General features: G+C 48.8%; 1 protein-coding gene across 1 annotated transcript in view; it reads right to left on the reverse strand.

Annotated features, from left to right (window-relative positions):
* The window catches only part of PPFIBP2 (PPFIB scaffold protein 2), a 167,664-nt gene that overhangs the window by 151,774 nt on the left and 662 nt on the right, over positions 1 to 15,228 (reverse strand). The gene's annotated exons all lie outside the window — the stretch shown is intronic.

Below are 15,228 nucleotides of genomic sequence, written 5' to 3' on the forward strand. Positions count from 1 at the left end.
CATGGCAGACAGAGCGCTATCTCACTGACAGAAGCCTCTGGCAGGGGCGGGGGTGGGGGTGGTTTTCTCAGCCCCAGCAAACACCGTTCAAGGACAGCTACCCTCTCGGGTCCTCTCATGGCAGAGAAAATGGACACACACACACACACACGTGTACACAAATTATTTAGGCCCCGGGAATAACAAATGGACATCAAGTCATTTCACCACTTGGACCTGATGGTAGACAGATTCAGAGACATGCTGCAATGCAGCCTCAGCTTGAATACTTTCAAAAGCTTTACCTCAAAGAACACCCCATAAAAAAACAGAACCAGTGAGAAGTTAGTGTTGAAGCTGGGTTTTGGGTAAGCAGATTCATTAATCTATTCCTTCCACTTGTATGTTTGAGGCTTTTTAAAAAATAACACAAGTTTGCTTATTTCTTTAATCCACCACTTAGGGATCTAGACTTTTCCAGAGAGTGACACCAGATTCTACCTTCCCTTGCTGGGGACCAACAGAACTGAGATATGAACCTAAGTTCCTGGCAATGTAGATGGTGCTCCTTCTGCAGGGCCGTTCAGCCTTCCTGAAAGTCCTCACATCTGAGCAAACTCTCACCCACCACCGTCCAGACCCTCACTGTCTCTTGTCTGGATTTCCAAAGCTGCTTTCCCTCAACTTCCTGCTTCTAGTTCACCCTTCTTCAACCCATCTTTCCCAGAGAAGGTAGGGTAAGTTTCCTGAAGCTCCTGACGTTCCTCCTCTGCTCTCAGACCCTCATGGCTCTCCACTGTTTCAGAACAAAGCTGCATGCTGTAGCTCTGCCATCAAAGTTCTCGGAAAAGACCCACCTCCCCAGCTGCACTTCTCACCATGCTCTCCATCACCTGCTGTTGTTTAGTCACTCAATCATGTCCGACACTTTTGTGACCCCACGGACTGTGGTCCATCCAACCAGCTCCTCTGTCCATGGGATTTTCCTGGCAAGAATACTGGAGTGGATTGCCATTTCCTTCTTGAGGGGATCTTCCCAGACCCAGGGATCAAACCTGCATCTCCTGCATTGGCAGGAGGATTCTTTACCACTGAGCCACCTCTCAGTCACTTCGTACTTCCCTCAATACAGAAAGGTTTTCCTGTTTCTCTATTTCCTCTGTTTGGGACGCTTTTCTCCATCTGTACTTTCAAAACTCACCCATTCTAAATCTTTATACAAATGCACCAACCTGAAGAAGCCTTTCCTGACACCCCTCAACCGGGACCCCAAGGTGCTAACTGCCTCCACTCTGCTCCTGACACACTTGCATTCCCCTTTATCATCCCCCTTCCAGCTCTATTTATATGATTTCTCAATATATCTGGCTCCCCTTCCAAATTAAGATGCTTGTGAGCAAGGAGGATGTGCATTTCACTTGTCTCCTTTCAGAGAACCACAACCAGCGTCCACTTCCTTACTTTCACCACACCTGAAGCCCCTCTCTAACGCCTGATACTCAGAGGCGAAAGCAGCTCTGCCATAAGAGGAACCTGGCCGCGGCTGGTGTTGGCGTGAGCTAACTGATGAATGCAATTACAGACACAAAGCACCAATGGGAGAAGATGTAACTTCCCTTAATGGATGATAAAACCAGGCATTTCTCTTGATTCTATTATTTGAGAGTGCTAAGCAACAAGGAAATAAACAGATCTGAATTGGCAAGTTTTCTCTATCATCTAGAGTTTCGGGGCCTCATGCATAACTTTCGCCTTCAGCCAGCTACCTCCTACGAGTCTCCCAAGCTGCCTGGGGAGGAGCACAGGCCCCAGAATTTTGGCAGGCTCCTGGTAAATACTAATTGAATTAATCAACATTTATTCTGTATTTTGAACCTTCATTTCAACATGTGTTAAAGAGTTTAGTTTTGAAACAATGCAACAGCTTTCCTTTTGTATATAAAAAAGTTTAAACCAGTAGGAGACAACCAAAGATTTCCTTAAAGACAGAACGTGTGCACCAGCAACAGCCTGGCTCCTGCCTAGGTCAGTGGAGAAGGGGGCTCTCTCTGTAGGCCCAGCTAGAGAGTGTCAGTGGAGGATTAGCAATTCTGTCTTCCCTGGAGGTCTGAGGGGACATGGAAATTGGGTGAAGACACCATGCAGAACCCACTGCCGCCAGAGAGAATATAGGGAATAGTTTGGCCTGGACTGTTCTGGGCTGACCTTTGGATGAAGCCAATCACGCTTCCTCCACTGGCTGGGACGAGTCTACCTGCCTCTTCTGGTCCCTTGGCAGGACTGGCAGTGATGCCTCTCCAACCCTCATCATGACGCCTGGCCTTGTTCACTGAGAATCTGGGAAACACCCTGTTATTGGGGACACCCTGGATTGTGTCCCCCTCTCCCAAACTCAGAAGGTCAAGTCTTAACCCCTAGGATCTCAGAATGTGACGATTTAGAAATAAGATCTCTAAAGGGGTAATTAAGTTAAAATGACATGATCAGGGCGAGCCCTAATCCAATACGACTGGTGTCCTTCTAAGGACACACATGGGTAAGGAGGGAAGACCTCAGGAAGACACACAGAGGAGATGACCATTCAAGGCCAAAAAGTGGGGCCTCGGAAGAGACCAATCTTGCCGACTCCTTGATCTCGGACTCCTAGCTTCCAGAATCATGAGAAGAAAAAGTTCTCCTGCTTAACCCACCTAGTCTGTGGTTATTTTGTTAAGGCAGCCCTAACAAACTGACACACACCCCCATCTGATCTGGGAAGCATGCTGGGCAAACCTATGGAAAGAAGACAGTCTCCTCTCCAGAGACATGGGTTTCTGTTCTCATCCACTGGTTTTCTCTTCCCTTTCAGTCTAAGAGAGATGACTTTGCATCTCCAGACCATAAACAACATCCAGGTAAGGACAGTTTCTAGCGGTCCTTTCTCTCTTTTCTTTGTAAGTCAGCTGTGAGTTAAGTCATACCTGTGGACGAAGACCATTCAGTGAGACCACTGGTATGTTGTAGGTAGGAAACCCAAAGACCTCACAGCTTGACCAGCTGTCAAGTTGCATTCAAGAAGCCAGGAGCCCTGGGCCCAGCCCTCTTCTCTTCAAGGCAAGTCAACAATCCAGTGTTTGATGCATGAGGGGAGGGGCTAAGCCAGTCCCCTTAACCTCAGCTCACCAGTCACAAGACACTTGCCACTCAGATCATTTCCCTCCCTTAAGGGCACTCAGGCCGGAGTGGCTCAGGGACTTTCCTAAGAAAAGTGATCCAGGAATCCCCCATTTGTATACACACTCACAGGCCTGCCGGCTGGGGACTGCCCTGCACGAGGTGTCGCCTCCCTGGGTATCCTTGAGGTCTGGCTCCTGGAAGTCTGTCAGTCTGATGGCAGGGGAGTGGGAGCACCTATAAGAGCTCCGGGGGGCCTCTCTTCCATCTTTCTCAACGTTCTTTTCCATCAAGCAGGGCCACTACTTCCCCATGGGAGACACCCAAAAAGTTCCTCAGTCTCAAAGTGGAAGGTGTGGAAGCCTGTGTGTTGTAAATGGCCACAGAAGGGGAAGGTGGTCCTGACACCAGAGGCCCAGCACTCAGCCCGATACGGGCTCCAGGTGTTTGTGGCTCCTTCCTCCTTCACCTGAAGGAGCACAGCACAACGCAAGAGTCCAGGCTTTGGAGTCAGGCCGACCTGGGTTTAAATCCTGGCTCTACGACTTAGGGCTGGGCTAGTTTCTGACCTTGGGTAACACAGATTAACCTCCAGGTTACCGTGTACTGGAGGTATTACCATCTGTCTCACACAGGGCTGGTCAGAGGGTGAGGAGGGGGCGCAGAGTCAACCACCTGACTCAGAGCCTGGCCCCTCTTGGAGACCATGTCCCCACTGCACTGTTCCAGTGAGCCAAGGCTCCTTAGCAGGGCGTAAATGTTGGGATCAGGAAAAAATATATATGCAACATTGACTCCCTTTAAGAAACTGCCAAATCTCCTAAGGCCCGCCTGCAATTAATTAGGGGGTCCCTGGGGTACAACACAGTGCGCATGCTCTGGGCTTTCTAGGTCTCTCTAGCAAGGCCTTCAGAAAGTACGGTTCCTATTGATGACAGGCTCACTCTTACGGCACCTCAGCGCCTTCCTCAGCCATTCTGCCAGTCTCACCCAGCACTCAGCTTAGGCAGGGGGAGAGGCAGAGTTTACGATGCTCAAGGGCCATCTGGAGGCAGGCACCTGTCAGAGAAGTCACAGCGGGGGAGATGGACTTGGGGATCCCAAACATGGAGGCTGAATTCCAGGGGTTGAGAAGAGGAAAGACCAAATCCCAACCATACCCATGGAGCTGGAGGACCCCAGCCCCAGGCACTGATGTCGGGGTAGCCTTAATAACTCAGAGATGGCCTTGCAAGGAGACAGCTAACTTGTATTGGTGTCCCAGAGAGGCCCACAATTGCTCCCAGTGGACATCGCACTCTCACGGACACCTAGAGTCAAACAGGTAACATTCCCAAGTCACTAAAGAACAGTTTCCATACACGTGTGTAACAGGGATGCAATGAGACACGTGCTTCATGTGGCCTGTAGAATCCTCTTGGGAATGCCATTCCTCGCTTGACTGTAACCAGGCTTATTTAAAATTCTCTTTCAAGAGTTCCCTGGTGGCCTAGTGGTTAGGATTCCAGGCTTTCACTGCCGCGACCCAGGTTCAATCCCTGGTCTGAGAACCAAGACCCTGCAAAGTGCACGGTATGGCCAAAAAAATTAAAAGTAAACTTTTCTTTGAAATGTAAGTAATCATGACATGTGAGGCCTGGATTTGTGACCCTGGAGCAGCCCCTAACAGTTTCCCAAGTGCTAAGGATGAGCAGACAGGATACGAAAGTAGAGCGCTGTCCCCCCTTTAGTGCCCTGTTAACTCGCGATCCCAAGACACTGCAGCCCACATTACACCCTCCTTAGCACATCGACCTTCTTAGGCAGTCTTCTCTGGCTTCCTCCCCGGGCTGAGGGAAACCTTCTGATTGGAAGCCTGAAGGACCCCAGGACTGCCCTCAGGACAAAAGCTGGGTGTGGCTGCCAGGGCTGGGTTTGGGGTCTCAGCTCCAGGAGGGAGGCCGAACTGGACAGGAGCGGCCCTGTGTAAGCCTGATTGATCAGCAGTGAGGACGGCAGACTCCACAGGACACAGGATAAGAAAGAACTCCCAACCTCAGCAGGCAGCCACCAGCAGCACCCACCTGCTCAGACCCTCAACATGACACTATGGGAACAATGCCAACAACGCTCTCCTTTCACGCAGGTATCCCAGGGCCCACTCCACACCCCTGCAGAGGCAGGCTCCCAGCAAACGCTTCCAGAACATTCGGCCTCTCCTCTCCACCTCCACACCTCCACCTAGGCTACCACCGAGGTTTCTCTCTCACCCTCACCCCACTTTTCCAACCCACCATCTTGCTTAGCATCCCTTGACAGCCAACACCATAGGGGTCCCAACAGGTGGGGTATAAGGAACTTGTTACTAATGATAAGGCAGCTAAAGTCAAGAATCTTTTTGTATAAATTAGAAAAGATTCTGGCTTATCTTGGATTATATTTTGAGTGGGAGAGAAAATAGAGGAATTCAGCCAGGAAGTCAGCAAGTGCCAATAGTGCTCAGGAAACATCAGTTTCTGTGACACCATGTACAACTGTGCAACCTCCTGTTATTTAAGAGATTTAATTTATAAATGTGTGTGCGCATGCAAGCGTGTGCATATATGATGTTGGGGCCAGGATACATCACGGCAACCTGGCCCTGTCCGCCAAGTGCTTCTAACAGGCTAATGCCGTCTGACCACCTTCCTGCCTCAACATGAAGAGCTGATCTTCCTGATAAACTTAAGACTCTGAATAATCTGAACTCTCAATGCGGTGGCACAATATAGTGGAAAGATCACAGGTTTGAGGATCAGGTAGATTGGGCATCAGTCTTAATTCAGTCACTCGTCAGCCAGGGAACCGTGGGAAAGTCACTTATCCTGAGTCGGTGTCCTCCTCAGTTAGAGCCCTGACAGGCTCCTGTGAGACTAAGTGAGCACACCTGATGCACGCCGCACGCTTAGTAACTGAGTCTCCAGTCCCCGGGTCCCTCACTCCTCCAGCTCTAGCCAAACCAAACCACTGGCTGTTTTCCACACATGCCCCTTAACTCATCATCCATGCCTTTCTTTGTACATCACCTGTCCCTCGGCTAGAAATGCCCTCCTTTACCTCCATAGAAAGGGGTGTCTCTGTTCAACCTTCCTTCAAGACACACCTCAAATGCCCTCTCCTTGGCAAGCCAGGTGCCCCAACCTCTCTTTTCTCTTAAGCATCCACTGTGCTTTCTCTGCGGTTATTACTGTCTACTTGGAGTGGGGGGTACATTCCTTAAATTCCATCCAGGCAGGGGACATGTTCTTACTCATCTTGTGTTCCCACCATAACAGTTCTCCACATGTAAGATGATTAAAAAAAAAATCATAAAAATGACTGAAATAATAAATGCGGTCACAAGTCTATTGACTCTAGGATACTTAGGAATTATGTTCCATCTCTGCAGCTAGGAGAGTCTTCCTACATCCAGTGGGACAATGCTCATTTGGGGGCTTCCTTGGCCTCCTACTAGCCTTACCAGGCTCCCCTCCCTGCCACCCTGGCAGGGACTGTGTGCCATCAGTCATCCACGTTGCTTAACCACAGCACTCTCTAACGTCCCACCGCATGTCCCACCCAAAACCTCAGCCTACTTGAAGAAAGCCCTGCTGCCCACAGCCCTTCCCTGCCTCCTCTTGGGGCTGGGAGCTGGCTCTGTGGCCCAGGCTGCAGACAGTAGGTCAGAATTCCCGGTGTTGTGCCCACCCCCTCCTGGACCTTTCCCTTCTACACCCGCCATTCCCTCAAGGATGCTATGAGCTCAGTGTCTCAGACCATGTGGCCCTGGTCCTCCAGGTACCAGGACTCTGTGTTCTCAAAACCTTCAAGGAAGGGCCCATGAGTCTGTAAGAACCTTTGTGCCCCAGTCAGGTCAGGCCAAGGCATCAGCAGGGAATACACGCAGTGCAATCACATTGTGATCATAGCCTTGAAAGTTCAGCCCACAAAGGCACATCCTCAGAGCCTTTCCAGTCTCCCAACTCCTGCACTGGGTGGGACTTCAGTCTATGACCTTCAGCCTATGGAGAAGCTGCTTCACAGCCACCCTTCCCCAGCCTTCCACCCTGGTTCCCCACCACCTACACTGGCTGCAGGTCACTGCTTCTCTGCTCAGAAGACACCATTCATCCCTCCAGACCGTTCAGCACTTTTAGTAAGACCTCCAACCTTTACAGCAAAGTCTGCCTCCTCTGTTATTTTACGAATTCCTCCCTAGTCAGTGCTGGCTGGACAATACCCTCTACAGGTAGATTCTAATACATGATCTAAAACAGTTACCTGGCCCTAGAGAGAAGCTTGAGTTATTTGGAATTTCTTACAACATGTCAAACTGAAACTTGCCTCTTCTGTAACCCTCTCTACCATCACCATGACTCCTCAGTCCTGCCCTCTGAGCAACGCAGAACATGGCAGCTGAAATTCACAGTCACAACCCTTGTATTGCCTGTCTGTCCCAGGACCTTACAGGGCTTACAAGACAGGGATTCCAGCTTTGATGCAGTAAGGGGCTCTCTTCTACCTGCTCCCAAAGTGTGGTGCCCAGGGTACCACCTCCAGATGTGGGCTGCCTTGGCCACTTCAGGGAAAAATAGGATGACCCCCTCCCCAGCAAGGTCTAAAGCCAGGACTTCTATTAATGCAGCCAAGCTAAGCCAAGTTCTGTGAGCTTTTCCACGAGGCTGGGTAGAAAATGCACAAATTGATTTTGGGAGCCTAAGGGCAGGACTTTGCCTTTACCCCGCCACGTCCTATGGAGTTGGTTTGAGCTCTGAGCTCTGTTTGTTGTCCTTGTCCAGCACGTTGGTGACTGGCCATCAGCAATCAGCCTGTCCCCTCACTCTGCCATGGACTTTTGCCTCCTGGACCTCCTGCTCACCTCCACTGGAGGGGTTACACCTGGAGGCCCAGACGATACTACTTGCCCACTGAAATTTCATTATAAACCCTCTGGGTGATGGAACCCACTCCTCTTGACAAAGTCTATTTGCCAGGCTTCCTGAGCCAAGGAGACTAATAATGCCATTTAGTACTTTGATGAGCCAAACGCTGTAGTCAACATCTAATACGTGTCATCATCTCACAACATCCAAATGAAATCGACCTGTTATTGTTCCCATATGACAGGTGGGGAATTTCAAGCTCAGAGAGGGAGAGACTGGCTCCAAGGAAAAACAGCAGGTCTGAGAAGAGCCAGGATTTAAATGAAGGACTGTCTGAGCTGGCAGAGCCCTCAGAGACAAGGAAAGCCAAGTCCCCAGGGTGGCGGACACCCGCCGCCCGCCATACCCTTGTCTCGGGGGTGGGTGAGGAGTCAGTTTCCTCATCTCCAGCAGCAGGGCAACCCTCTGTCAGAGGCTTTGTGCAGCTCCAGTGAGCCACATAGTGAAAACCTAGCCGGCCGGGCAGGGCAGTGGTACCTGCTGTTACCAGGATAGCAGCATTGCATCGAAGAACCAGATGTCTTAGCTGGTTGCAGGAAGAGCTTATGTAATAAACTTTTCTCATGACAAGGAGCCGAGGTCAGGTGTCAGAGCCAAGAACTACTCCTTTGCTTTGGTAAAATGTTGAATTAAAAGAATTATCCTTTCTCATCCGAATTTGAGTTCTAACTTCTCCCTGCCCCCGCCCTACACTAACCCTCGCCCCCTGTCCCCTCTCTCAGTTATTTACTGAATTTGGAGTCTGATGCCACACATCCCCAGGATGCCTGAGACAGTCTGGTCATCCCAGGATCCCATCCAGCTCAGCATCTGCCTCCTCCTTTCGCTCTCAGAAATGTCCCAGTTTGGACAATAAATTAAATTGAATATTCTGGAAACTTACACACACACACACACACACGCTTTCCTTCCCTGGCACCTGTTCCCCTTGCATAAATGGAAATAACACAGCCCACCTCAGGAGACTGCTGCTGCTACTGCTAAGTCATTTCAGTCGTGTCCGACTCTGTGTGACCCCATAGACGGAAGCCCACCAGGCTCCCCCGTCCCTGGGATTCTCCAGGCAAGAACACTGGAGTGGGTTGCCATTTTCTTCTCCAATGTGTGAAAGTGAAAAGTGAAAGTGAAGTTGCTCAGTCGTGTCCGACCCTTAGCGACCCCACGGACTGCAGCCTACCAGGCTCCTCCATCCATGGGACTTTCCAGGCAAGAGCATTGGAGTGGCTTGCCATTGCCCTCTCCGCCTCAGGAGACTAGCCCTTTGTAAAACCCACCAAAGCCAGAAGTTCCTCTCTGCCTTCCCTCTGGAGGCAGCTTTCTGAGGCCAGTCTACATACAGCTCTGTTTCATCCAGGAATCAGTTCAGTGTCAAGCTAGCTATTCATGCAGAAACCTCTGATTTGGGGAAACACAGCCTGTTGTGGGAAGGAAACAGTTGCCCTGAAGACAGGAGTTGTCACGTGTGCATGCAAGGAACAAAAGTAACCTGTTGTGGTCTTCCAAACCTGAACTGTGGCTCTGCCCTTCTCTGCTCCCTTAGTCCCTACAGCAGATCCCCTGGCTCCTACACAACTCTGTCTCTCTCTCACACATACACACACATACTCTCAACCCAAGGAGTTCCTTCTGGTGGGCTCTCTGGACCTTTCCATCAGGAGCAGGTTGGAGACATTTGCTCAGAAGACCTCTCAGGACACCCCAGTGCAATCATAGGAATAGTCCTCCTGGTCAGAGTGCTCCCTGCCCAGCCACAACTGAGTGGGCCATTCCAACCATGCTCACAAGGCACTGTGGATTTATGTCTTTAGCTGGGGGTCTGGGCGGGGGTTCTGACTATGCCCACCAAAAATGCCCGGTGACCAGCAGGCACTGGTGTCCCTGAGCCAGCAGAGCAATCCTGGGATTTCGGTCACTTCCTTGCCTACACCTGTCCTCATCCTGGGAGGAAACACAGGTGCTCAAAAGCACAGCCCTGAGAGGTGAGGGAGTGGCTGTGACAGGATCAGTTCCCCATAGCCTCACCTGGGTTGACAATCTCTTCCTGGAGGTTTGTTAGTAGGCCTGGCACCCACTTGACTCTGAATAAGCTGTTTCAGAGACAGGGACAACTCAAATATCCAGTCTGCAATCTAGGGCTGTCACTGACACTTTAGCATGGGTGAGCAGGCTCATGCACACACTTTGGTCTCAGTAAAATACAAACACACTCAAAACAAGATGAAATAGAAACTTGTCAGACCCAGAGACATAACTCAAAAGAACCAAGAGGCTTGCAAGTTTGACTCAAAGTTGAATCCCAGCATTTCTTGTGTCTTTGTTTTTATTGGGCAATTATCACATGCCAGGCAATCATCTAAAGGCTTCACAAGTGTTAATCCAGCTCTGCCTTAGCAAAACCGAGGTAACCACCGTGTCACGGCAAAGGTAGGACTCATCCTGAAAGGCTGAGAAGTCTGGCCAGGTAGAGAGGTGTGGAAGGGAAAGGTAAGGAGGGGAGGAAACCCAACCTCAGGGCCACTGAGAATCTTGGCAGCAGTGCAGATTCTAGACAAGCCCTTCCCTCCTTATGGGACAGCTCTGTCCCTCACTCAACCATCTAAATCCCTGACACTGGCCCTACACACAGGTCTTTGCCTAGAAAAGGTTTTCAAGGTTGACTGCCTTCCCCAGATAGGCGTCCCCACCACTCTCTCTCCAATACTACACAGGCAACTTCTCATAACTGTTTGGATGTGTCCCTAAAACTTGCTGGCGATAAGGAGGGGGCAGGTTGGGGGATATTTGGGTCCTTGGAATACATCTTTCCATGGAAATGAAGGATTGAAGCTTACATTCCCAGAAAACCATTGAACACCCATGTACTTGCACTAAGCACTAACAAGTATAACAATGCTGATACCATAAAGCACTCCCTACTACTTATCACCACAAAACAGAAAGATCTCATGAGTCTTCACACCCCCAGTGGCTTTGGCTGCTACAGACAATTCCCTCTGAGTCTTTGACCTTTAAGTCTCCAGCCTTAGCTGTTCTTCAGGCTGAATTTGCCCTAAACCTGGTCTCTTTCTCATTTTTCATTGCCTAATGGAATCTCCATCTGGACTTTCCGATAACGCTCATCTGTTCAAACCCACTGAGCTACATAGGACAGAACCCAGGGCCAGAAGGCCTAGTTTCTGCCACCAGCAGCTGGGTGACCCTGGGTAGGTGTCTTTGGATGTCATTATCCTCATGGTAAAAAAAAATATAGGGAACATTCAAGAAACTACCCAAGGCTCCCTCCTGACTCCAAAGGGAGTCAACCACCCTCATCTCCCTTCCCCCTTCCAAGGAGCTCCTCCATGCTCTCATGCTGCTAACAATTGCTTCATTCTTCTCCCAGCGAACTAGCACAAAATGTCAGTGTCCAGTTTGACTCTTTTCTCTCTCCCTCAAATCCAATCAGTCACCAAATCCTGCAGGATTTCTTGGCAAGCTCATTCACCTCTGTTCCCTCCTCTCCACCCAATGACTTGATTTAGGTCCTAATCTACTGCAATGGATTCTACTGTTATTCCAACAGCTCATTCTCATAAACCCCTGCCTGTCTCTCCAAACTGCCCTTCTTAGCCTGGAACCCTCCTGAAAGCACAGCCTTTACCTAGTCTCAAGGTCATCGACATTACATTTAAATTCTTTAACTTCGGCTTTCAAGACCTTCCAGGATCTCTCCCCAGCCTGAGACTCCAGCCTCACCTCTCCCAGAGCTCCCTCCCCATCCCACCCTATGACTCCAGCTCTGCAGGCCACTCATCAGGCTTGTCCTTGTCTTTCAGGTTCTGCTCTTGTTCCTTGCCTTATCTCCAGCACAAAACAGTCTGCCTTTTCCCCCTTTCACTGAAGTCAACACTGCAACACCAGCCAGCTCAAGGCCCCTGTCTGCCACAAACTCTTCCTCAACACCTGCAGAGTGCTGGGTGGAACATAAGGGCTGAAGCAGCCCCGGGAGCTCAGAGTTTGGAAAGGGTGTGGACAGAGACATGCAAATGATGTGCATTAAGTACCATAGCAGAGATCTGTACCGGATGCTAAAGCAAAAATGACTTCAGGGTTGGGGAGGGAGAGGTGTTTCAAGACTTTGATCTGCCTCCTGAAGGATTAGCAAGAGTTCATGCATCTTGCAGAGCATAGACAAAATGACTTCCCAGGAAGAGAAAATAGTGTATGTAAAGGCAGAGAGGCACAAAATGTAGAAACTGTTAAGCTACTCAGTTTGGGGAACAGTGGAGATGCAGCTGGTGAGTCAAATTATTGCCAGCCTCTGTGGAACTCTGAAAGCCAAACAAGGATGGTATACTTTATCCTTTTCAGAGGCAAGCCTATCCCTTCTTGTCTATACCTTCCATCTACAAATGTGTTACAGAAGCCAAGATTACTACACAACATGGAACATGATGACTAAAAGCACTGTGCACAGGGAAAGCTGGGTTCTCAAGTGCATAAATGTGTTTGTGACTGAGAGAGGAAATCAAAGTAAGAATTGCAAGGAAGCACCATAGTAAGGATTACCTAGGAGCACGAAATAGAAATCATGTTTCCTGAAGATAAAGCTGAGAGTGAGCAGCACCCTGGAACTCTCAAAGCCTTGAGGAGATCTAAGTCTAAAGGTAAACAGACGCTCTAAGAGGGCATCTCCTAGCAGAGTATTCACTGTGTGAGAGATAAGAATGGCCCTCATGAAGATCTGCAAGACCTGGCTTTCAGAGTCTATAAAGGATACAGCCCACCCTTCTGGGACCAGCAGTGGATTCTGCAAAAACTGAGACACATAGGTGTCATTAAGTGTTGAAACCAAAGAATGATGCTTGGAAAACAAGTGGAACTGCTCTGAGGAAGGAGGAAGCAGGAAAAATAGTGACTCAGGAAAACACAAAGCTGCCAAGAGTTTCAGCCTAGTTGTGCCCACACCAAGTGATGACAGTGTGACATCTTTTTTTTCCCTGAGTGATACTTCTTGAATGAGGGGGCTCAGTCTGGGAACTTCACAAACCTTTATTGCCTCAACATTTAAATGCCTCAACGGTGCTGTTCATATTAGCTATTCCTTCCCATGTTTTGCAAAAGGGGATCCACCAGAAGATTTCAAGCAGAAATGTCATAAACAAATCTATGTATCAGGAAGGAAATGTTTTTGATAGCCAAGTGAAAAACAGCTTCCAAATATTACCACAAATGTGACAGCCTAAAGGCTATGCCATTCCTTGTCCAAAGCGCAATTCTTTCAGGTCTGTTCCTCCCTCCTCACTTCTCCATCTGGCCCCATAGCCCATAGATTCTGTCTCTCTAGTCTCTCCTGCCTGTATCCTCTCTGGGATCCAGCACAGGCCCTAGTCACTTCTATCTTAATTGATCTTCCACTGGGCTTCTCCAATCCCAGCAGTTTCCACTCGGCCTTCATCAGAATCACAGAGGAATTTGGTAAAAACATGCCAGACCTACTTAATCTGAGTAATTTAAAAGCTCCCTAGGCAATTCTGGAAAATCCCATGGACAGAGGAGCCTGGTGGGCTGCAGTCCACGGAGTCACGAAGAGTCGGACACGACTGAGCGACTTCACTTTCACTTTTCACTTTCATGCATTGGAGAAGGAAACGGCAACCCACTCCTGAGTTCTTGCCTGGAGAATCCCAGGGATGGGGGAGCCTGGTGGGCTGCCGTCTATGGGGTCGCACAGAGTCAGACACGACTGAAGCGACTTAGCAGCAGCAGCAGGCAATTCTGAGGCTCAGCCAGGTTTGCAAACTGTTTTTTTTTTTTTTAATCCTTCCTATAGATAAGTGAAAGGGCTGCACTGCTGAGAACTTCCCAGAAATGCAGAATGTCAGGTTCCACCCAGACCTAGGAATCAGAATTTGCATTTGAACAAGACCCCCAGGTGACTCTTAAGCTTGTTAGAAGTTGAAAAACACTGCTACCAAGTGTTGCCAGATCATTCATTCCACAAATATTTACTGGATTTTCTCCACAGGGCTAGAGGTTTGGGAGGCTGAAAGGGTCAAGGGCCAAGGTCCCAGACTTCAAATTCAGAGAACCATCAATCAATCTCCTGCTTTAAAGCCATTATTGAGGCTCGTGATTTCAAAGCCCAGACTTCTCCACCTGGCCTTCATGGTCCGCTGGGAACAGGTTTCTTCCTCAGCAACAGCTTTATTGTCTCTCACTTGCCACTGGAGTCAAGTTGGGCCACTTGCTACTTCTCAGGCTATGAAGTGCTTGCCTGCCTACACAGTTCTCACAGGGCAGGTCACTCTCTACCTACCTCTGCCTGGAGAAATCCTTCGAGGTCCACCATGCACGTGTCACCCCCTTCCTGAAATTATCCCAGGTTTTACGCAGTCAGAGGAAAGATAAATTCCCACAATGCTTTGCTCTTACCTTCTTCATAGCATTTATTTCATTCTACTTCTCAGGCACCTGTAGCACACAGCTGACCCAGTAAAGAGACCATGATGCTGTTTATCTCTGTAGTAGCAATACGCTAATAACTAGCACATCACTGAATCTCAAGTAATACTAACAATAATGTATTATTAAGTAAAAGTTATGAGTAAGTGTAGTAAAAGTTCACCAGTCCCCCTCATCTCCCACTTCAAAGTCATCTAAATATGAATTTAAGCAGATTACATACAGACTACCTAAGCCTCAAGAAAAAAGAAATAACCCCTAAATCAAGTATTTTTTCATGTAGTACAAATAACAATCAAAGACTGAACACCCATAAGGTGAATTTTGTGTACAGCCAACTGCCTTTGTTGGGCATTAAACTTCATAGAATGCAACATAAAATTTGGTAACATTGCAGATTTGTAGCATAATTGATTAAGGAGCTGGGAGAAAGAGATATGAGACAGGAAGTGGACGAAAATATACAAAGGGAGACAAACAAACATCCAGTTGCTCTAAAAGTAAAAATACTCTGGATTTGTTTTTTAAGAGGACTAAATGCTGGCTAGAGAGCCTGTTTTGATCTTATGCACACTTTGGAAGCCCTGGTCTTTAAATATATAATCTAATTTTCATCTGAGGAACAAGTGAAGGTCTGGAGTCAGGATGTCATGAAGGAGAGGAACCCTCTTTCAAACAGAACCATCCCCCTCTTGCCATCTATTGGGACGCA

This window comes from Moschus berezovskii, chromosome 14, assembly GCF_049115385.1.
Source record: "Moschus berezovskii isolate FMDL1 chromosome 14, NW_MosBer_1.0, whole genome shotgun sequence".
Classification (NCBI taxonomy): domain Eukaryota; kingdom Metazoa; phylum Chordata; class Mammalia; order Artiodactyla; family Moschidae; genus Moschus; species Moschus berezovskii.